Below are 23,145 nucleotides of genomic sequence, written 5' to 3' on the forward strand. Positions count from 1 at the left end.
TAGGATTGTAGCCATTTCATTTTCATCGTTCGTGTGGTTACCATTATCATTAGCAAGCGGTCCGATACCACAAGTGAGTGACTTTTTATTATTTACATAGCTAAAAAAATTCTTTAGGATTAGATTTACTCGTTTCCGTTATATATTTTTCAAGATTTTTCTTGCTTCGTTTTATTAATTTCTTAGTTTTGCGGCGAATTCTGTCCAACTCTAGTTTGTCAGCCTCACTCTGAGTTGATATCTATTACTGTAAACGCGTTTTTTACGAGATAGGCTATTTTGAATTTCGATATTCCGCCATTTGGGTTTCTTCTTAAAAGCTGAACGTCTGTTACGATAGGGTACGCATATGCTTATGGCATTGTTCAATATTGTGGTGAAAGCCCCCCCATTATTTGTTTCCGCCGAGATTTCAGTCCAGTCCGAATTATTTAGAATTGATCGGAGTCTTACGAAATTCGCTCTCTGATAATCAGGCACCTTTTCTTTACTAGGAGTAGGAGAGGATTTAGGGAGTTACTGAGGGATGGGTGGCTTGGAAGAAGGTTCCGCCCGCAAAAATGTGTGACGTCACGGAAATGGGAGGCATAGGGTATGAGATGTGAGTGAAGACGACGAGAGAGACAGTAAACCGATCTACTGCTTTAACTTGGCATATGCAGTACAGTCACCTATCAAAAAGAGGTTGCATCCATTTCTTGAGCGGACTGATGTCATTGCCGCAGCTGTCATGGGCCCCAGGTTTAAGCTGGCATGGATGCCATGTAAGAAAATGCAAAAGGAAAATGTTTCCAAGATTGTGGACCTAATTATTTCCGAGTCAACTCAGTCGACCTTGAAGAAGAAAACATTTCAAGAGAGTGAGCCTTTCGTCTTTTCGGGCATGAGTGCAACACGACCTCGTCTTTTTGCCTACATGCCTCCAGCTGGGCAAATGATGGCAAATGCATCAACAAATGACACTACAGTGGTGAAGGCAGAACTTGAAACGTACCTAGAAGAAGGTGTTTTGCCTTTTGATGTCAATCCACTGAGGTACTGGCGTGATGCAAAAAGCTTCAAAAATTTAAAGCACTTTGCCAAGAATATTCTAGGGTGCTGTGCAACAACATGGACGCCCCGGGAAGCATGTCACATCCACGAACATAAAAAAAAAGTCCCCGCAGAGAAATTAAGCAGCTGTCGTGATGATAACAGAAAAAGATCAAAGGGCGGGAGGCGAGGGGGATGAAAGGGATGGAGGGAGATGAAGGGGAGGGAGAATGGAAAGGAAATTGGGCTGATGAAGAAGTTTGAAAGAAATATATGTATAGAGAGCAAGGATGAAAGACAGGGAGAAATAGAATGAAATAAAGAAGAGAAAAATAGAGGAACAGACGACTAAAGAGAAGTGGCAGCCCAATACAAATGTTAGGAAACTTTAGTTTAGTGGGCCGTCCTCGTGAGTCAACACGCTCACTGGTGTTCTCCCTCAGCAGGTGTGTGAATGCAATGTACCTGAAAGACGTTAATTGGTGAACCAATTCTTACTATGTAAAATCAATCAATCAGTCAATCGGAGAAAGAAAATATAATTAAAAAGAAAAATTGGAAGTAAGAAAGAAAAGGGAAAAGGATGCCGCGCCGGAAGCCGCGGCGAGGATTCCTTATGATGCTTGTGCGCGTCCCCGAGGCCCATCGGTCCTTCATCCAAGAACCGATAAACGCGGTGACCGACGCCTTCACGGCATTAATGATTAATTTTATAATCCAGTCTGGTAGTTTTAAGAAGCGAGTTCTTGCATCCGCCCTATTCGAATCGGCGGGGCGGTGGAGCGCCAGTGAGCCCAAGGTCTCCCAGGCGAGCATGGCAGGACTGGAGGGCTCCCGGCAGGGCGCCTCGGCGTCCATCGGGACCCCGACGGAGGTGCCGGAGATCTTTCGGCTACAACGCCGGGCAGGTGGGGCTCGTTAGCCGTGGTAGGCAATCTGCCTAGGAGAGCAAACTCCGAACAACAAACCCGGGCAGGTGAGGTTCGTTAGCCGTGGTAGGCAATTCACCTAGGAGAGCAAACTCCGAACAACAAACCCGGGCAGGTGAGGTTCGTTAGCCGTGGTAGGCAATTCACCTAGGAGAGCAAACTCCGAACAATAAACCCGGGCAGGTTGGGCTCGTGAGCCGTCATAGGTAATACACCTAGGAGAGCAAACTCCGAACAATAAACCCGGGCAGGTGGAGGTCGTTAGCGTGAGCAGTTCACCTAGGAGAGCAAACTCCGATTACAAACCCGGGCAGGTGGAGGTCGTTAGCGTGAGCAGTTCACCTAGGAGAGCAAACTCCGATTACAAACCCGGGCAGGTGGAGGTCGTTAGCGTGAGCAGTTCACCTAGGAGAGCAAACTCCGATTACAAAACCGGGCAGGTGGAGGTCGTTAGCGTGAGCAGTTCACCTAGGAGAGCAAACTCCGATTACAAACCCGGGCAGGTGGAGGTCGTCATAGCGTAATTCACCTAGGAGAGCAAACCCGATCAATAAACCTGGGCAGGATGGGCTCGTGAGCCGTCATAGGTAATACACCTAGGAGAGCAAACTCCGATCATAAAACCCGGGCAGGTTGGGCTCGTGAGCCGTCATAGGTAATACACCTAGGAGAGCAAACTCCGAACAATAAACCCGGGCAGGTGGAGCTCGTCAGCCGTGGTAGGCAGTCTGCCTAGGAGAGCAAACTCCGAACAATAAACCCGGGCAGGTGGAGCTCGTCAGCCGTGGTAGGCAGTCTGCCTAGGAGAGCAAACTCCGAACAATAAACCGGGGCTTGTGGTCCTCGTTAGATGTCGTAGACAATCCACGTGATGGGAACACCATAGAAAAGGAAAATAAAAAGGAACACCAGAAAAAGGAAAATATAGTTACAAAACATCAAGAAAAGAAAAGAAAAAACACAGATCATCCACCTTCAGGCCCTAACATCTCCAAAATTATGGATGAGTCTTTTCTGGGGAGAAAGAGGCTCATCCAGACCAAAGAACATCAAAAAGGGATGATATAGAAAAGAACACCAAAAAAATGGGAAAAAGAGAAAAAACATCGCAAAAGAAAAGTAACAGCAATAACAGAACAACATCAAGAAAAGTAACATACAAAGAAACATCATCCACCATTCGGCCCCAAACTAACATCACCAAAATTATGGGTGGGTCTCTTCTGGGGAGAAAGCGGCTCATCCAGACCAACTAAGAACATCAACAAGAGGATGATATGAAATACAAGAACATTAAAAACACGAAGAAAAGAAATAAGAAGAAAAAGAACAGGAAAAAACATCGGAAAAGAAAAACAAGAAGAAAAACACATCAAGAGAAGAAAAATATAAGAAACATCATCCACCTTTCGGCCCCTAACTAACATCACCAAAATTATGGGTGGGTCTCTTCTGGGAGGAAAGCGGCTCACCCAGACCAATGAACATCAACAAGAGGATGATATGAAATAAAAGAACATCAAAAAAGAAAAACAACAGCAAGAAAACAAAGAAAAAGATAAAGAAAAGAAAAGGAAAAAGAAACAAAAAGAAAAAGAAAAACACCAAAATAAAATAAAACAAAAACAAAAAAATAATCCAAATAAATAAATAAATAAACAAATACAGAATACAGTAAAATTAACGAACTAACTAACTAATTCAAACTGTCTAATTATTAAACTACCTATCTAACTACCTATCTAACTAAGGGAACTATACAAGGGACTACCTATTAACTAACTAACTTTCAAATCATCTAACGATCGAACATGTATTTGTCTGACTCTTTCTATTTATCTGCATGGCTATCTCTCATTATGTTTATCTATCCATCTTTTTTTTTCTTTTTGCAGTTAAGGAAGCAGCTCAAGGGCAAAAGTAGATAAATAAATAAAAAATCCGCATAAATAAAAATAAGTTCTATCTCTATATCTTTTATTTGTTTATTTGTTTATCTTATTTGTTCATCTTATTTATTTGTTTACTTATCTAGTCCGTCATCAGTCTTGGTCAGTCTACCTAAACGTTTTCCTGCCACAATTTTTTTTTCATTGTGTAGTCCTTAGTTCCGGTCCGACCTTGAGCTGGAAAGGAAGGACGGGGGCAGGGAGGCAAGAGGAGGGAGGGAGGGAGGGGGGAGGTAGGACAGAGTAAAAGGAAGAATTTGGATTATAATGGTTCCGCCCCCCTCCCCCTCTGCAGCCAAAAAATAAAATAAAGAAAAGCGTCAAGTAAAAAAAAAATAATAAATGGTAGCTAACAATGATGAGTTTGCTAAAAAAAATGGAAATCGATGAGATAAAGACTTGGCAGTTTTCTTTTCTTTCTTTTTTTTTTTCAACACAGAAGACAGAAAGCTCAAGGGCCAAAATAAGAGGATACAGAAAAAAAAAGATCGCTACGTCGCTGCTCCCCAATCTTTATCCTTTTGATTATCTGTGTCTTGAATGTGGCAGAGTAAGAGACTTTGTATGACTACTGATATTTGTACTCTTCCGGGTATACCCCATTCACGGTGCTCAATAATGATGATAACAGTATAGCAGCAAGTAGTACGCAGTAGCTAGCGAGGCGGCACCTTTTAGCACTTCAGTTTCCGTCACAACCTTACGGCACATTTCTTAAACTTCGTCGAGCGTTTAAAACTCATTCTCCGCTCTCTATTGTTACGTACTTTACAGAGAGAGAGAGAGAGAGAGAGAGAGAGAGAGAGAGAGAGAGAGAGAGAGAGAGAGAGAGAGAGAGAGAGAGAGAGAGAGAGAGAGAGAGAGAGAGAGAGAGAGAGAGAGAGAGAGAGAGAGAGAGAGAGAGAGAGAGAGAGAGAGATATATGTGTGTTAACCATTGCACTTAGCCATGACACCAAAGGAAGAAAACTGAAGGTAAAGTTAAAGGCGGGTGCATACGCTATTCTTCTTACGCTATCTTCTCACGTAGTTGACTGCTCTTTCGGCCACCTCTTCGGATTCTTTACAGGAGAAGCGAGTAGCGGACTTTTTTTTATTGTTGTTTCCTTTTTGTGTGCCCTTGTGCTGTCTCCTTTGCTGTAAAAAAAAAAAAATAGCTGTGTGTGGCTGCGGTTGGTACTCATCCCCGCACCGTTGAACCTGTTAGTTACCGGCACCATCTGAGAGGGTGTTTAGTAAGGCCGGCAATTTTTACACTCCTAAGCGAGCAAAACTCGGCCCGGAAACGTTCCGGGCATTAATGATGATAAAATGCAATTATGATGTGAAGTGTAAACTTGTGAAAAAAGTATCTTTAGATTTTTTGTATAATTTCAGGAGTATTTTTATTTGTATCTTTGAAATCTGGAATAGGAGTATTTGTATTTTTATTTGTATTTTTAGATTCAGGAATATAGGTATGTGTATTTGTATTTGTATTTTTCGATTCAGGAATAAAAGTATTTGTATTTGTATTTGTATTTTTGGAATCCCGAACAAAAGTATTTGTATTTGCATTTGAGTTATAAAAAATCAGTATTTGATCCAACCCTGGTCCCCTATTACAGTCTTTTTGTTACTTTTGCCTCGTCTCACACACATACACATTTACCCACCCTACTTCATAGCCACACTTCCCTGCCATATGACTCGTTGCACCCTGTTACACTTTCCTTTATCTCCTCATTAGGAAAGGGTAAAGGAGGAAAGAGGAGGAAAGGGAAGGGAAGAAAGGGAAGGGAACAGAAGAGAAGATAAGGGAAGGGAAAGAAAGGGAAGGGAAGAGATGGGAAGAGAAGGAAAGGAAACGAAATTAAAAGGGTAAAAGAATGAGAGGGAAGGGAAACAAAGTGAAACATCTCTCTTCCACTCGCCGCGTCATAACCCGCTAACCTCCCTGCAGCATCAGCCTCCCCTCTCACCCCCAGGAGTAGCTCACAGTTTTAAGTTAACATCCCATAATGACCTTCGCACCTGCAGCGGCCCCGGCGGGTTGTGGATGAAGGAAAAGGAGGAGGAGGAGGAGAAGGATAGGTTGGTTGAGTGAAGGAGGGAGAAAGTGGATGATGATGAAAATTGAAGAAGGGTGGAGGTGAAGGAAGAAGTGGATGATGACGATATGTTAAAGGGTACGGCAACATCAACATCAACAAGCAACAAATATAGTTAGTCTGCTACCCTTGAACTCCAGTAGCCTTCAGTAATCAGTTTTGCTCGTATTCCTTTCCCTTCCTTTCCCTTTTCCAACCTTTCCTTTTTTATTATTTTTCTCTGACCTTTACTCTTCTCCCCTTCCCTTTTATTTCATTCCCATCCCTTCTTTTCCTTTACATTTCCTTCCTTTCCGCCTCTTTTCCTTATTTTCCCTTCCTTGCTCTTCCCTTCATTTCGTTTCATTCATTTCCCTTCCTCTTCCTTCCCTATACCTTTCCCTTCTCTCCCCTATCATTCTTTTACTCCACTTTCTCTTCTCTTTTCTTCTCTTTCCTTTCCGCCTCTTTTCCTTATTTTCCCTTCCTTGCCCTTCCCTTCATTTCGTTTCATTCATTTCCCTTCCTCTTCCTTCCCTATACCTTTCCCTTCTCTCCCCTATCATTCTTTTACTCCACTTTATCTTCTCTTTTCTTCTCTTCCCTTTCCTTTCCTTTCCTTTCCCTTCTCTTTTCTTCTCAACCACATCTCTCTCCTTCCCATCCCTTCCCTTCCTTATCTTTTCCATCCCTGCCTTTCCCTGCATTTTCTTTAGTTTCCTTTTCTTTTCTTTAGTTTCCCTTCGTTTCTCCTCCCTTCCCTTCCTTTCTTTCCTTTCCTTTCTTTTCCTTCCCTTTCCTTCGCTTTCCTTCCCTTTCCTTCTCTTCCCTATCTTCCCTCTCTCCTATCCTCCCCTACCTTTCCCCTCTCTTTTCTTTCCTTTCCTTTCTTTTCCTTCCCTTTCCTTCGCTTTCCTTCCCTTTCCTTCTCTTCCCTTATATCCCTTTCCCTTCCCTCCCCGTCCCTTCTTTTCCCATCCCATCTCATCCCACCTCATCCCATCCCACCCCATCTCATCCCATTCCTTCTCTTCCCTTCCCACCTCTTCCATTTTCTTCCCTTCCCTTCGCTTCCGTTCCCTCCCCATTAAATCCCATCCCATCCCATCCCATCCCTTCCCTTCCCTTCCCCTCCCTTCCCTTCCTTTCCTTTCCCTTCGCAGCATCACCCGCCATCCTCATCTCATTCTGCGGTGTAATTTTACTAAGATTAAAATTTATCTCCACTTTCGCCTCATCTCGCGAGACTTATTGGGAGAAATGACAAGGGTGGTGATGTGTGGTGATGACGATGATGGAGATGATGGGGGTGAGAAGCCGGAGCATGGTGGTCGAGGGTTGACGTGTGCTGATGGTGTGTGTAAGGGAAGAGGGGATAATGTGTGGGGGGGAGGGATGTGTGTAGGGGGGAGGGGGGATGCGTGTGAGGGGGAGGGGGGAATGTTTGTGAGGGGGGCAGTGTGTGTGTGGTGGGAATGTGCGGGGGGAAGGGGGAATGTGTGTGTGTGTGTGTGTGTGTGTGTGTGTGTGTGTGTGTGTGTGTGTGTGTGTGTACAGTGGCTGCCAAGGTGTGAGGATGAAGGCAGTCGATGAATCACCGTCAAGTCATTTATCCGTGGCCCAAACAAGCCGTCCTGGTTTTCCTCCTCTTCCTCCTCCTCCTCCTCCTCCTCCTTCCTCTCCTCTGCTAGGCTTCATGGACAGGGAAACGTGGAGGGTAGAGAAAAAGGCGTGTAAATGAAGAATAGAAGAAAGATGAAATATAGACGGTGTGAGTGTGTCCGGAATCCTGTGCCGAAAATGACTCAGCTCGTTGAAAATGCAAATCTTCATCTCTTTATAAGTCCCTTAACTGGCATGGCGGCGGGCTGAAGCGGCGGCGGCGGAGACTGCGGACAAAACGTTCGGTTCTCCGCCGCCCGCCGACACCAGCGACGAAATTTTATACACTGCAGCAGTTGGTAGAGCATAGCGATGGTTGAAATGATCGAAAAGCTGTTTTTTATGGAAAAAAAAAAAACATTCAGCAGTTGGACCACTTAATGCAGTACTGTGCCGCAGAAATGGAGTTGAGTAGAAACACGTCTGCAACATAATTTTCGGAAGACCAGGTGCTACTCCGCATGTCTGGCAGGAGTGACCGAAGAGGGGTCCAGGGGGCGTCATGCAGCGTGGCATCCAGAGGTGCGAGGGATGCGGGGAATGTGTGCTTGACAGTGACGGACGTAGCGTGGCTGTGTCCTGCGTCCGTACGTCGGCAGTGAGTGACCCGCCGTTCATCCCCCGCCTGACCCCTGCATGAACCCAGTACACACAGCCTGTCAGTGTCACTGTGTTGAGCGTTACTTATTTGTTTTGGATTTGCACTCTTTGTTATATTTATTTTAAGACTGAGTTTCGCGGCTTTAATTATCTGGATAATACTGAAATGTCTCATAAACTTTCTTTCGCCTTGTGGTTGCTTACCGCCACAAGCGTGGACGCAGGGTGAAGTGCAGCGTGAAAAAGCTGCAGGAAAACACGCAGCCTACAGCGGCACAGCGCCTACCGCAGCCCCAGGAGTGCCGGACAACTCTAGGGTGTGTGGCACAAACAATACTGCGCACCACTGGGGAAGGAACTCACCTAAGATACAATGGCGGTAACAGAAAGAGTGACACCGACAATGGCGTCGCGCAAGACTTCTATGAATGGAAATGATTTCGACGCTGCAGCTGCAAGGAGTAACTGAAGCCTCAGCATGCACGGAGCGAGGGCTGAACTTCTTGTGTGGGGGGGGAGGGGGGGTGCGGCCTGCTGCTAAGGGAAGGAGGAAGAGAGGAGGGGTGGGGGAAGGAGGGAGGGACTGTGGTGGCAGGGGAGTAGAACCACGCCACTTACCCTTCGAGGAGGAGAGTGACGCAGCGCTGCCCGCCTCTCCCGGCACCCACACTGGCACCACGCACACTGCCGCGCCACGCCACGACCTCCACGCCGCTCCCGCACCACCGCCACCACCGCCACGCTGCCTCACCGCCACGCAACCCTCGCCCTTCCCCTCTCCGGCCTCCTCGCCACACAGCCGTCCCGTCCCCACCACGCCTCTGACACTCGCAGGAAATTCCACTACACATCCACTTTTATCTCGCCTCCTCGCTAAAAATACCACACCACATCCCTCCACCAGGAAACCACTTACGACTCAACCCCAGCCTCTGACTCCCTCCGCCTCACCCCCAACACACTCCACCTCCCCATTTGCACCTCCACCACGCCTTAACACCTCCCCTACCCCCCACACTAACTCCACACAGCGGCCGGGGCAACTTGGCGGCCGACCAGACGACTGATTCAATAATTCTCAGGACCCAGAAATTATCCTACAACAATCGCTGCTGCTTCGGGCGGCGGAGACAAACACAGCAGCAGGGCGGAGAGGAGGAGGCGGGCTGTGAAAAGGGGAGGGAGAGGCGGGGATGGCGGCGGGAGGAGTAGGCAAGGAAGGAGGGGGTAGGTGGAGGCAGGGAAGGGGTTGGAGGGGAAGTCAGGGAATGGGGCGGAGGGGGAGGCAGGGAAGGGCTAGGAGGAGGGGGCAAGGAAGGGATGAGAGGCGAAGGCAGGGAAAGGGACGGCAGGGAGGGAGGACATCGTTGTGGTATTAATAGGTTTTGAGTGTCGGCGGGGGCGGGGGGTGGGTGGGGGGCGGGGGGGCATGGGGAGTGGACCGTGTGGGAATGGTGATAGCAGCGCGAGCCTCGACGGCGGGAAGTGTAGGAAATAATGATATACTTCTTTACCGAATTACCCGGAATGCAGAAATTAGTGACCGGTCTTCATATATATAATCAAATTTCTATAACCAGATTTTTTTTTCAGATTTCGTTATTTAAAATTTTATCGTTCGAGTTTTGTAGAGAAAATGCGATGTTTCTCATTTTGATTTTCAGCTAAATGCGCCCATAATATTGTTTGGAAAATGTTTGTGATATGTATCCTCCGTTGTGACTCTTAGTTTTATTTACAAACAAGAAGAAAATGCCGATAATATATAAAAAAAAAAAAGTATACCTGAATTTTACATATGAATAAGAAGTGAGAGTAAATACATTCCCCACTTAATAATGATGGAAGAACACCTGTACCTTTATTATACCTTGTGGGGAAAGTTGGAGGCATCACCTGGAGGGAGTAATTAAGACCTAACTGACCTCTGACCTGCTGGGGAACGATCGGCATCAGTTAACGTTAGTGGCGCCCTTGGGAAGAGGAGGAGGAGGAGGGGGAGGAGGAGGAGGTGAAAGAGGAGAAGGAAGATGGAGAGGAAAGAAGATATTGAAGGAGGAAAGCAATAGAAACAAAATGAGTATCAGTAGTAGGCGAAAAATAGAAGGAAGAGGAAAAAAAGAAGAAGAAAAAAAAATAGAAAAAAATAGAAAAAGAAAAAGAAAGAAAAAAAACAAAAGCAAGAAAAAAAATGAAGAAAAATGAAAAAGGAGAAGAAGAAGAAGAAGAAAAAGAAGAAAAAGAAGAAGAAAGAAGAAGAAGAAGGAGGGAAACAATAAACAAAACAAGACAGTACAAATAACAGTCAAAAAAATAGGAAAAAGCGGAAGAAGAAGAAGAAGAAGAGTAAAAAGAAGACCAGTAGCAAGAGTATGAAATGGGTCTTGTAAAGGTCATCAATATTCCGAGGGCAGCTGCTGAGTGTGGACGGGTTAACATGAAGGGAAAATCGTGCTCAGCGGCTCTCTTCCCACTCTCCCTCTCACGCCCACTCGCCTCCACTCTCAGGCCGGGGAAGGGAGGCGGAAGGCAGGCGAGAGGGGGAGCGAAAAAATAAGGGATGGAGAGAAGGGGAGCATGATAGGTATGGAGTGATGGGAAGAGGAAGAAAAATGGGTATAGGATAGCGGAGAGAGGAAGAAAGATGGGTTAAAGGATGATGGAGAGAGGAAAAAGACAGGTAGAGGATGATGAAAGGAAGGAGAAAGAGAGAAAGGGATGGTGGAAGTAGTTTAGAGATGAGAGAGAGAGAAAAGAGAGAGAGAGTGCAAATAAAAAAAAGCGAAAAATGGAAGATAGATGGAAGTGAAAGACAGGCAAAGAGATGGCGTAGAGAGGGAGAGAGAAAGAGAAGGAGAGAGAAAAGATCGTTCAGACACGAGAGTGGGGAAAGAAAAAGAGACAAAAGAAAATCGATACAACACAGTGGAAATAAAAACAAGAAAAAGGAAGAAAGAAGGAAGTTAAAGATAGGCAAAGAAATGACGGGAAGAGGAAGAGAGAAAGAGAAAGAGAGACGAAGATAAGAGAGACAAGAAACTCAATACAACACAGTGCAAACAAATAAAAAAATACTAGAAAAGAAAGAAAGATATAAAGAAAACATAATCACACACCAGACACCAGACACTGAGAGACCAAGGAGGAGGACGACACTCACTCCCGCCTGACAGGGAAGTGAAAGATGAAGGACACAAGGAGACGCGCTTAAGGAGACAGAGAGAGATAAGAAGAGACAATCAGGGCGCGGGGGAAGGACGATGAAGGATGAGGCGAGAATTAGCAGCCCCGTCACCCGTCCAGGGCCTCATCCTCCCCTCCTGCCGCGGAAATCCTCTCTCTCGACTCCCGCTCGCTTCCCGGATTCGTTTTCCATCTCGGGATATCTGAAGGAGTCACTGAAGGGGGACGGGAAGTTGAGGGAGATGAGGAACTGTCTGAAGGGATGATGGTATGATGTTGCTGGAGGAGAAGGTGGGGGTGGAAGTGGAGGAGGAGGAGGAGGAGGAGGAGGAGGAGGAGGTGGAGAGAGAAAGGAAGGAGAAAAAGAAGATGAAGAAGAAGAAAAAGAAGAAGCAGAAGATGACGAAAAAGAAGAAGAAATAGAAAAAGTAAAGAATGAGGAAAAAGAAAGAAGGCAAAAAGAAAAAAAGCGAAATAAGAAAAAAAGAAAAAGAAAGAAAAAGGAAAAGAGAAAGGAAAAGAAGGAAAGAAGAAAAAAAGAAAAATACAAGTAGAAAATGGTTGTAGAAAAGGAGACCAAGAAGAATATAAAGGAAAAGAAAAAAAAGAAGATACAAGAACAAGAACAGCATGAAGAAGATGAAGAACAAAGAGAACATGGAAAATAGAGAAAGAGGCGAAGCTCGAAACATGGAAGCATGATAGAAAGGCAACAGACACTTCGTTATGTAAAGATATATAAATCTGGCATATGACGAGGCTGCTTGTTTTTATGATTTAATACTTCCGTCAGGCACTTCCTCTAGCACTTGGAGGAGAAGGAGGAGGAGGAGAAAGAGGAGGAGGAGGAGGAGAAAGAAGAGGGGAAGGAGCAGGATGAAAGGAGGAACAAGGGTAGGAAAAGGAAAAGGAAAATAGAAGAAAACAAGAACGAAAAGAACAATAAGAAATGGAGAGGAAAAAAGAAAGAGAAGAAAAACATGAGAAGCAGAAAGAAGATGGAAAAGGAGGAGGAGGAGGAGGAGGAGGAGGAGGAGGAGGAGGAGGAGGAGGAGAAGAAGAAACTAGTTGAAAAAAAGGGAACGTTACTCATATGACTTAGTTTTAAGAGAGAGAGAGAGAGAGAGAGAGAGAGAGAGAGAGAGAGAGAGAGAGAGAGAGAGAGAGAGAGAGAGAGAGAGAGAGAGATGGCTGCTTCCTGGAGAGATTTAGGAAGTGTTGCCGTTGTTTATGGGGCTGAAAGTTGTGTTGTGTTTCGTGGTATTACGCGTCAGAAGTTTGGTCTGTGTGTTGCGCCTCGTCTTAAGTGTATTGATGTGTTTTACGGCTTGTGGTCTGGTTGTTGTTGTTGTTGATGCTGCTGTTGTTGTTATTGTCGCTATTGTTGTCATTGATATTGTTGTTGTAGTTGTTGTTGTTGTTGTTCTTCTTGTTCCTTGTTTGTTTTTTTCTTTCGGTTTTGCTCTCATAACTTTGGCATTCTATCTCCTTTTTTTGTCTAAGTTCTCGTGTATTTCTATTTTTTTTTGCTTTTTTTTTGTTATTTATTCGTTTGTTCCTCTCTCGTTCTTCTGTCCGTTCTTTTGTTTTCCTTCGGCTTCTCTTCAACCATCATCATCGTCATCCTCCTCAACATCATCATCATCATCGTCATTATTCATATTATCATCTCTCTCTCTCTCTCTCTCTCTCTCTCTCTCTCTCTCTCTCTCTCTCTCAATGCATCCAGGTCCCCCTTCTTTAAGGATATATATATAGGATTTTATAGCCAAGTATTTTTTTTTAACCATATTTATATTAACGCTAATTGAAAGGAACACTATATATGTGACAATAAGTATTTGGATGTGTAAGTGAATACTTACTGATATCGCCTATTATCATTTTTTTATTAAGATATATATATATATATATATATATATATATATTATATATATATATATATATATATATATGTCTATACGGTCAAATAGCCTATGACTTATTCTCTCTCTGACCCAAACCTTTAGCAACTTTCTTTATTTTTTTTATGAGTAGGAATTGTCTGGCTAATCTGCATAAGAAAATTAACATATGTACGAGAATTTATTTATTCATTATGGTAAAAGTGTCAAATAAGTATTGTGCTCACCGTGATCGCGCATCGCCTTCTCAGCAATTCTAGCTTAGCACAACAAACCGCCGTTGATCCTCTCCTCAGGTTATTTTTTTATATCTTTTCTTATTTTTTATTACAGCTAATAGCTTTTTTGGTACTCTTTTTGTGTATCGCTAAAGTTTTCTAATAAAAGAAAAATTTTTACAGCACTCAGGGCCTGGGGTATTAATATTTATAATTTAATACTTGACTTGTCCGCCATTTGTCATCCTTGTAGCGGGGGAAAGCGTTGCGGTGCCTCGGGAAGGGCTGAGCGGCCTCATCCTGTGCCCTGCTGCTGCTGATGATGCTGGAGGAGGAGGAGGAGGAGGAGGAGGGGAAACAAAATCAGAGGAGAAGGAAGAAGTAGGAAAGGTAGATTAGATGCAGAGAGAAAAATATAGTAGAAGTAGTAGTAGTAGTAGTAGTAGTAGTAGTAGTAGTAGTTGTGGTAGTAAAATAAGAATGAGAGGAAAAGAAAATGATGATAGGGATGATGATAGTGAGATGCAAGCAGAGGAAAGAGATAACAAACAAAGTAATAGCAAGAATATGATAGTGATACAGAAAGGAAGAAAAGAAAAAAAAAGAAAGAAGATGAAGTTGAAATCAAGAGGAGAAGGAACAAGAGGAAGGAGAAGAGGAAAAGGAGGAGGAGACAAAGCAGAAAATATAGAGAAGAGAAAGTAATTATCTCACTTGAAGACCTAAGAACCAAAGGAAGAAGATGAGGTTGAAATCAAGAGGAGAAGGAACAAGAGGAATGAGAAGAGGAAAAGGAAGAGGATGAGGAGACAAAAGCAGATAATATATAGAGAAGAGAAAAAAATTATCTCACTTGAAGAAGAAGGAAGAAATATGATGAAATAAATAAGTACAAAAATATGATGATAAGCAGTAGTAAATATAGGTACAAAAACTCGTAGTGAAAATAGATAAAAGAAAATAAAACAGAAGGGAAGTAAAAAAAAAGTTAAGGAAAAGAAAAAAAAATGTCGAAGGCAAGAGAGAGAGAGAGAGAGAGAGAGAGAGAGAGAGAGAGAGAGAGAGATTAAACAGACCATAGGATTCTTGGACCAGATTGTGTTGGAATGAATTTATGTCCCTTTTTTTTGCCCTGCCTCGTTTTTCTGTTTCTCTCTCTCTCTCTCTCTCTCTCTCTCTCTCTCTCTCTCTCTCTCTCTCTCTCTTTATGGTGGTGGGGAGTGGGAGGGAGGGGGTGATGAGTGGAGGGAGGTCAAGGAGATGGGGAGGAGTAGGATCATCATTATCATCCTCAACATCATCGTCATCATCATCATCATTAGCACCATCATTCTTATCATCATCATTACTTTTATTATCCTTATAACGATTATTTTCCTCTTTATCATTATCCACATTACAATCCTCATCTTTATCATCATCATTGCGGTGGGGAGGTGAAGTGGAGTTGGGAAGTGGATAGGGAAGGGGGAGTGGGGAGTGAGAGGGGCAGTGAGTGAGGGGTGGAGTGAGGAGAGAGATAGGGAAGTGAAATAAAGAGAGAGAGGGGGGTGCTGTGTGACGAGAGGAGACAGTGGGAAGAGGGAGGAGAGACGGGGAACTTGAGCGGGGAGGTGAGAAGGATGACAGACAGACAAGGCAATGAGAATAAGGTGAAGATAGAGCTACACTTGAGGATGGGGCTGTTGAGGTGGCAGGGATGTGAGGAAGCTGAGTAGAGAGTGAGAGGGGAGGGAGTGGGTAGTGGCGGAGTCGGGGATGGTGCTCTAGTGAAGGGTGGAGGGGCAGGGAGTGAGTGAGTGGGTAGTGGGGTTGTCGGGGATGCTGGGTGGGGGTGGAGTGATGAGGGTGTAGTGTCAGGGGTGCTGGGTCTTCAAGGGATGGGCGGACAGGGTGAGGAGTAGGTAGTGGGGTGCGAGGTAGGCTGAGGAGTGGGTAGTGGCGGGGTCTGGGGTGCCGGGGCTCAAGCGGGGACGAGGGGCAGGGCGGCGGGACGTATCGACAAGTGGGTATTGGCTGTCAGCGTGCCAGGAGTGCTGAACGTATCCCTCGGCGCTAATTGGTGGAATCTGGTCCGGGTCCTCCTCCTCTGCGTCCCGCCCGACAGTCCATCCGGTGGGGGGAGGACGGGCGGGCGCTTGTCTGGGCGCTCTCATCTCTGTCGCTTTCTCTGTCTCTGTCTCTGTCGCTTTCTCTGTCTCATTCTCTCTCTCTCTCTCTCTCTCTCTCTCTCTCTCTCTCTCTCTCTCTCTCTCTCTCTCTCTGTCCGTCTGTCTCTTTCTTATTTTTCCCTGAAGTTCCTCATTTGTGCTTCACTTTTCTCGCTCTCCTCTCATCTTCTCTTTTCATTATTTCTCTTTTTCTTCTAATTTTCTGTTTTCTTAATTTCTTTGTCGTTTTTTTCCTATCTCCCACTTTTTCACCTTCCCTTTTCCCGGCTTATTTAATTTCTTACTTTAAATCCTCCTTCCCTCTCAGAGTTTCATTCATCTAATACTTACCTCAGCTCAACACCAAAGCATCGCCGTCGGGGTATACAAAGTGCCGGTCCCTGCGAATCATACATACCTTTGTGGGTTCTGCCTTTACCTGCCAAGCCCGCTGACCTACTGGCTTTCGCGATGGCCCTCTTACTGCCGTCTGACTCGCTTCTCCTGGGATAAAAAGGAATTTGTGTGGCGGGGCTGCCGTCAGCATTATTGTAGCTCCCAGGGATTCTCCTCCATTGCATCTGCTGAGAGGTGCGGCATCTCCAGGAAAATCTAATGCTTCTCCGTCATCTCGGCTCGAAATGGCTGGTGCTGTGAGGGGCGATGTGACGCGTTTGTTTTGGCTTTGCAGCATTTTGTAACTCGTCATCTTTACGGTCATCCTTCTCATCCATCCTTTTCTTCTCCTCTTTCTTTATATTATCTGGAAGTGTCTACGGTCTAAAGCAGTGATGTAATGAGATAGTTTGGGCGTATCAGCGTCTTTGTAACTCATCATCTTCACTATCATCCTTCTCATCCTCATCCTTCTTTTTCTTCTCCTATTTCTTCATTTTAGCTGGAATTGTCTACGGTTTCTTAAGAGGTGATGTAATGTGATTATTCTGGCGTAGCAGCATCTTTGTAACTCCTCGTATTCATCGTCATCCTCTTCATCCTCACCCCTCTTCTCATCTTTCTACTTCTCAGATGGAACTGTCTGTTGTCTTATGGGGTCATGTGACGCGAGAGTCTTGGCATTGCAGTATCTTGAATTCTTACTTGTTTTCCTCCTCCGTCTCCTCCTCCTCCTCCTCTTCCTCCTCATCATCATCATCATCCTTCCCCTTCTCATCCTTTTTCTTCTTTTGGGATGTGAAGTGAGAGTTTGGGGGTTCCAGCATCTTTAATTGACTCGTTTTCATCCTCATCCTCCTCATCCTTTCTCTCCTCTTCCCCTTTCTTCAGCGAGACCGGAAACTTGTACTGCTATGACAGGCATGTGATCTGGGATCGTCTTAGTCGTTCCCGTACTCTTGTTTCTACTTATACTCATCCGCTTACTCGGTTATGACGGCTTCTACTGCTTTTCTGAGGGGCGATGTTACGCAAGAGTTTGGCATTTCGTGATCCTTCCAAGTTGTAAGCTCTTGTCATTCTCCCTCCTCCTCCTCCTCCTCCCCCTCCCCCTCCCCATTCCCTCTTCCTCCTCCTCCTCATCTTCGGTTTTTACTGTTTATGATGGCAACGTACATGAGTAGAAAGGAGAAAAGCTTGATGGATGCTGAAGTATTAGGAAGAGGTGATAAGTCCTCCTCCTCCTCCTCCTCCTCCTCCTCCTCCTCCTCCTCCTCCTCTTCCTGTGATGGTTTATGCTGGCGCCGTATATAGAAGGAAGAAAAGGGTCGATGGATGCTGAAGTAACAGAAAGGAGCCGTGCACGCGAAGGGAATCTTGCCCTCCAATATTCCCGGGTGGACGGTGTTATTTAGGGAGGCGGTGCTGACGTCCGCTGAGTGTGATGGGGAAGCGGTGTTCGTTCCCTCGCGGCCCTTCCCTTATTGATGAGTGTAGCGGGATTGTCTTCCTTCATCAGTGCATAAGCCAGGTGGGGAACGTGGCTTGTGGGATTAGGGAAGAGTGAGAGAGAGTAAGAGAATGTTGTTATTGATATGAAGGATGAGAGAGAGAGAGAGAGAGAGAGAGAGAGAGAGAGAGAGAGAGAGAGAGAGAGAGAGAGAGAGAGAGAGAGAGAGAGAGAGAGAGAGAGATTTGAATTGGAAACTGTGGATATTTAACACACACACACACACACACACACACACACACACACACACAAACACAAACACACCTATTCGTCCGCCAGTCAGTCAGTCCGTCAGTCAGTTAATCAATCAGCCCATTTATCAATTATTCAGTCAGTCAGTCAACAGTCAATCCTTCAGCCATTCAGACCGTCCGCTAGTTAGTCAGTCAGTCAATCACAGTCAGTCCGTCAGTCCTCCAGTCAGTCCGTCCGGCAGCACCACTCGTGAAGACTCAAGTTGTCCGCACAAGTTCTGAATTAACAAGTCCAAGTTTGTCGCACCGAGAGATTATGAACACATTTGCTTGTCCTCCGAGAGCCGAACGCCTTCCCTGTGGGCGGGTGTGTGGTGGTGGTGGTGGTGGTTATGAGTTTTATTGTAGAAGTGGTGGTGATGATGGTGGAATTGAAGAATGGGAGGAAAAGATGATGGTAAGAAGCGAAGCAGGAAGGCAAGACGCTGATTAAGGAAGAAAGGAAGAAAAAGAGAGGAAGAAAAGAAAGAAAAAGGTTGACTAAATTATTGAATGGATGGATGAATAGATATATGGATTGATGAATGGATTGAGGAATAGATAAATGAATGAAAGTATGAACTGAAGAAAGAAAGAATTTATGTAAGAAAAAGAAAGACAGTAAAAGACGATTAAAATCAGACAATAAAAAACAAAACAAAAAAGATGTAAAGGCAATGAATACTAAAGATGAAAAATTCAAAGAGAGAGAGAGAGAGAGAGAGAGAGAGAGAGAGAGAGAGAGAGAGAGAGAGAGAGAGAGAGAGAGAGAGAGAGAGAGAGAGAGAGAGAGAGAGAGAGACTGCTGCTCGTACCTAACCTGTCCCTTTCACACCTGGCTGGTTAGGATGCCGCCCCCCCCCCCCTGACCCTCCCTCTCTACCTCCCTCTCTCCCCTGACCCTCTCTCCCTCCTTTCCTCCCTCCCTCCCTCCATCTTTTGCCCCCCACGAACCCGGAAGTGCCGCTCCTTTCCATTACTCCCTTCTCCCCCTTCCTCCTCCTTCTCTCCCACCCCCTCTCTCCCTCTCTCTCTCTCTCTCTCTCCCTCCTCTCTATTTAATTAGCAATGGTGTCTGTCTGGGTATTGTTTTCTTTTTGTTTTAAGATTGTAAGATTGTGATTATATGATAGGATTGGTTTACGTTTATCTTTTCCTTTCATATATTTTGTTTTGGATTGATTATGTTGTTACTCCGCCTTTTTTTTTTTACTGATTTTGCACTTTTTTAATTTTTTGTCAATTTCTCATCCTTATTTTTTCCCCCCGTTTGTTATTTTTCGTTTTTATTATCCTCGTTTTATTTCTTTTATTCTTCCTTTCCCCTTCACCCTCCAAAGCCCTTCTCGATGGCGCCAGTCAGGACGAGGAGAATCTGGAGGAGGAAGAAGGGGAGGAGGAGGAGGAGGAGGAGGAGGAGGAGGAGGAGGAGGAGGAGGAGGAGGAGGAGGAGGAGGTAATCAATGTCAGTTACCCTCTTGGACCCGTTCCCCCTCTCAGCAGTCTCTATCTTTCCCTCCCATCCATCCATTCTCTCCCTTTCTCTTTTCCTTTCACTTTTTTCCTCACCCTCCTCTTCCTCCTCCCTCTCCCTCCCTCTTTCCGTTTGGCACTTTTTCCTTTTTCTCCCCCTTCACCACCCCCTCAATGTGCTACTCTCCCCTTCCGTCCATGTCACTTTTTTCCCTTTTCCTTTTCCTGTTCCTTTTGTCTGGGGTGTCATGTGTGTTTAGGATCCCTGTAGTGGTGTGTTTTCCGCGCCTTTCCTTCTGGTTCTGTATCGGCGTTCGGCTATCGACGCGGCGGGGGAAGTCTTTATCCTTTGTGAAGATTTGACACTGACGAGACTGCATGTTGCTTCTTGCTTGCCTGCCTGTGTGTCTGTCTGTCTGTCTGCCTTCCTGCGTGCCTGGTGGTGGTGGTGATGATGGTGTGTGAGGGTGAGGGAGGCTGGGTAGTAGTGTGAGATGCTTTTGTTGAGGTTATAGTGAGTGATGTGCATGATGGTTTTAAGAAGACTTGCACATTCTTTTACGTTGAGTGTGAAATAAAGATAAAATACCAAAAATTTTCTCCTATAAAGAAGACAAGAAGGCCTGAGTAAAGAAGATAATAAGAAAACAAGAGGAAAGAAAAGGAAGTAATGTAAAAGAAAAGACGTGATTTAATTTATGTGTTTAGGTTAAGTTAGGTTAGGTTAGATTAGGTTAGACCCGCAACATCGTACTCCTGTAGAGATGATGTTAGGTCATGGAGATAGGAAACGAATAAAAAAATAAGAGTAAAGAGAATTAAATAAAATAGATAGCGATGGCGGCAGCATTTTAGATTGTGGTCAGGTTAGGTTAAGCCCGCAACATCCTACTCCCATAAAGAGGAAAGAAGAACGCAAGAGATATGAAGAGAATCAAAACAGGAGAGTAAAAGGAGGAGGAAATGAAGTAAAGGTTAATAGTGGTAGCGATGGTGGTAGGGGTTAAAAACGTGGTTAGGTTAGGTTAGGGTAGGGTAGGCCCACAACCTTCTGCCCCCATAGAAATGAAAGGATACCAGAATGAAGAAGAGAATAAAAGCAGATGAGGAAGCAGAGTAAAAGAAAAGAGTGGCTAGTTAATGGCGATAACAGTGGTGGAAGGGGATAAGAACGTGGTAGTGAGTGATGATGGTGGCGGTGAATGGACAAGCACGGGGCTGAGTTATTGGCGATGATGTAGCGGCCAGGATTGAGGCTTTGCTGGTGATGGAGGAGCCTGGGCCGGGAGCCGTGTTGTTGTCTTTTTGGGGGATGTGATAGAGTTATATGTATCTCGTTGTTGGTGCTGCTGCTGTGTGTTTTCCCGGATTGTGATGTATTGCCGTGATTTGAGTTGTTTACCGGTGTGATTATCTGTACTGTTTTGAATGCTTACTTATATCGTTACAAGTTTGTGAAGCGTATATGCAAAGTTAATGCACTCGCTTGTGTATGTTGCCTTGTCTTGTATTTATTTGCTGGTATGTTTATGTTGAAAGGAAAACGAGGAAAAGTAAGGAAATTAGTAGTAAGATATGGAAGTTAAGAAGGTTACGATACTGATAATTATGGGCGGGAAAAGAGGAGAGGACATCAACGACTCTACCGGGGCAATAGAGAGTGAAGCAGCGTCTCGTTATCCAAGGCAGAGGAAAATAGGAAGACCAACCGGCGTCATTTGGGAGTCACTGAAGCCGTTATCATAGGGCCAGATAAACTCATTACGCGGGACAGATTAGATGATGATACGGGAGGCACGGAGCTAATGGCGGAGGCCCCTAAGTGTGTGTGGGAATTGTGGTTGGGGGGGCGGGGTGAGGAGAGAGAGAGAGAGAGAGAGAGAGAGAGAGAGAGAGAGAGAGAGAGAGAGAGAGAGAGAGAGAGAGAGAGAGATTATACAAATAGACATTCTTAGAGACAGACAGACAGACAGACAGACAGACAGACAGACAGACAGACAGACAAGCAGGCATGCTGGACTTTGGAGGCAATTTGTGGCTATTGGGGTTGATGGTGGCCCGGATGGCGATGACAGAGCCTGGTGTGTGTGTGTGTGTGTGTGTGTGTGTGTGTGTGTGTGTGTGTGTGTGTGTGTGTGAAGAGGCAAACGTACTGGCACACACACTCACAAACAAGCAAACAAACAAACAAAACAAACACAAGCTTTACACCACCACCACCACTATAATAAAACGTCTGTATTGACTTTATTGCCGTTTTCAAAGACACCAGAAATATTACCTACGTCTACGCTCCATTCACCCCCCCCCCCCCCCCATTCTCATTTTTCACCACTTCCACCACCACCACCACCACCACTCATCCTCCTGTCTCGAGTGGGGCAAAAGAAGTGAAAAGAAATGAAGACTTGATCCCCTTTTCCTCCTCCTTCTCCTCCTCCTCCTCTTCCTCCTCCTCCTCCGTCCTCTCTGATATTCGGCAAGTCCTTCCGGGCAAAATAGTGGAGTTAGTCAGCAGTGATGGAGGGCGAGACTTTAATGTGAATATATGGCTTGTGTGGCGGGATGGAGGGAGGAGGGGAGAGAGGAGATGAGGAGAGGGATGGATGGAGAGGGAAAGAGGGGGGTACAGGAGGGGGGGTTGAAGGGCCGAGTCAGCGTAAATCCAGCATAACGGAACCGATTTAGATGTGTTCCCGAATCCTCTTTCGTTCGCTGCGTTTTTTGTGTGCGTGTCCTTGCCTTTTTCACGGTGCAGGTAATTTCAGTCAGCCAGCCAGTCAGATAATGTCAGTCAGTCAGCCAGTCCGCCAATCGGTCAGTCAGTCAGTCAATCAGTCGGTCAGTCACTCAGCCAGCCAATCAGTCAGTCAACCAGTCACTCAGCCAGTCAGCCAGTTAGTCAGTCAGGCAGGCATCCAGTCAGTCAATCAGTCAGTCAGTTAGTCAGTCAGTCCGTCAACCAGTCAGTCAGCCACTCAGTCAGTCAGCCAGGCATCCAGTCAGTCAATCAGTCAGTCAGTTAGTCAGTTTGCCAATCAGTCAGTCAGTCAGTCAGTCAGCCAGTCAGCCAGTTAGTCATTCAGCCAGGCATCCAGTCAGTCAATCAGTCAGTCAGTTAGTCAGTCAGTCAGCCAATTAGTCAGTCAGTCAGTCAGGTACAGAGAGGGCGTGTTTTTTTTTTTTTTTTTTTTAATAAGGAGACAGGTCATGGGCTGAACAAATAATGTAAAGAGCGCCCCGCAATATTCTCCCATACAAAGGAAGCAGTGTGGATGGCAAAGAACTTTCATATTTACTTCACGTGAATCTGTACATTGTTTCTATTGCTTTCGTTTCTACTTTCCCGTGTTGGATGAGGCTCGTGTCTTCGTCATCAGCGCAGGTTCCGGTAGGGGCTTTTTACCTGACTCTCCCGTAATGATAAACGCCCGTGAAGTCTCGTGTGTGAGGGACGCTGGCATCCATTACCTACATTTTGCCTCCCTTGCACCATGGTCTGCATATATATTTAGCGTGGCGCCCAGTAACTCATCCCTCGCCATGATAAGCCATACACCCGTTAAAAGCAGATCGCTGGATTATGACCGAACTGAGCTGATAGTTGATCGGCCATAATATATTTCACGTGGCCGATATATTCCCTAGTGGACTGTCGCCCTTTGAAACATGCTGCCACCGAGGGACGGGCAGACTGGCAGGCACCGGACTGTCGAGGCACCGCAGCCCAAACCCGAGAGGGAAAATAGCTGCTCCAGGAATCCCGCCGCGGCACCACGGCCTGAAAAATACGACCGGAATTTGACGACGAAACAGCGGAAGGGCGGGAGGCGGGAGG

At 45.4% G+C, this 23,145-nt stretch overlaps 1 protein-coding gene and 2 long non-coding RNA genes across 6 annotated transcripts in view; 2 read left to right on the forward strand and 1 right to left on the reverse strand.

Annotated features, from left to right (window-relative positions):
• Positions 1-9,007, reverse strand: part of LOC127009643 (uncharacterized) — a 48,250-nt gene extending 39,243 nt beyond the window's left edge. The window contains exon 1 of one of the 3 annotated variants that reach the window (XM_050882906.1): positions 8,859-9,007. The gene's annotated coding sequence lies outside the window, so the exon portion shown is untranslated. Of the gene's footprint in view, positions 1-8,444; positions 8,584-8,603 lie in introns of those variants that run through there. The other 2 variants (XM_050882899.1, XM_050882914.1) reach the window with 2 other exon arrangements.
• The window catches only part of LOC127009660 (uncharacterized), a 196,798-nt gene that overhangs the window by 74,627 nt on the left and 99,026 nt on the right, over positions 1-23,145 (forward strand). The window lies entirely within an intron of this gene.
• Positions 1,595-3,631, forward strand: LOC127009657 (uncharacterized). Of its 2 annotated transcripts, none has more exons than XR_007762127.1 (2): positions 1,595-2,212; positions 2,526-3,631. It is a non-coding gene; the product is annotated as an uncharacterized LOC127009657 (long non-coding RNA). The 2 variants fall into 2 exon arrangements; XR_007762128.1 differs by having other exon boundaries at positions 2,594-3,631.

Source organism: Eriocheir sinensis, chromosome 4, assembly GCF_024679095.1.
Source record: "Eriocheir sinensis breed Jianghai 21 chromosome 4, ASM2467909v1, whole genome shotgun sequence".
NCBI classification, from domain to species: Eukaryota; Metazoa; Arthropoda; class Malacostraca; order Decapoda; family Varunidae; genus Eriocheir; species Eriocheir sinensis.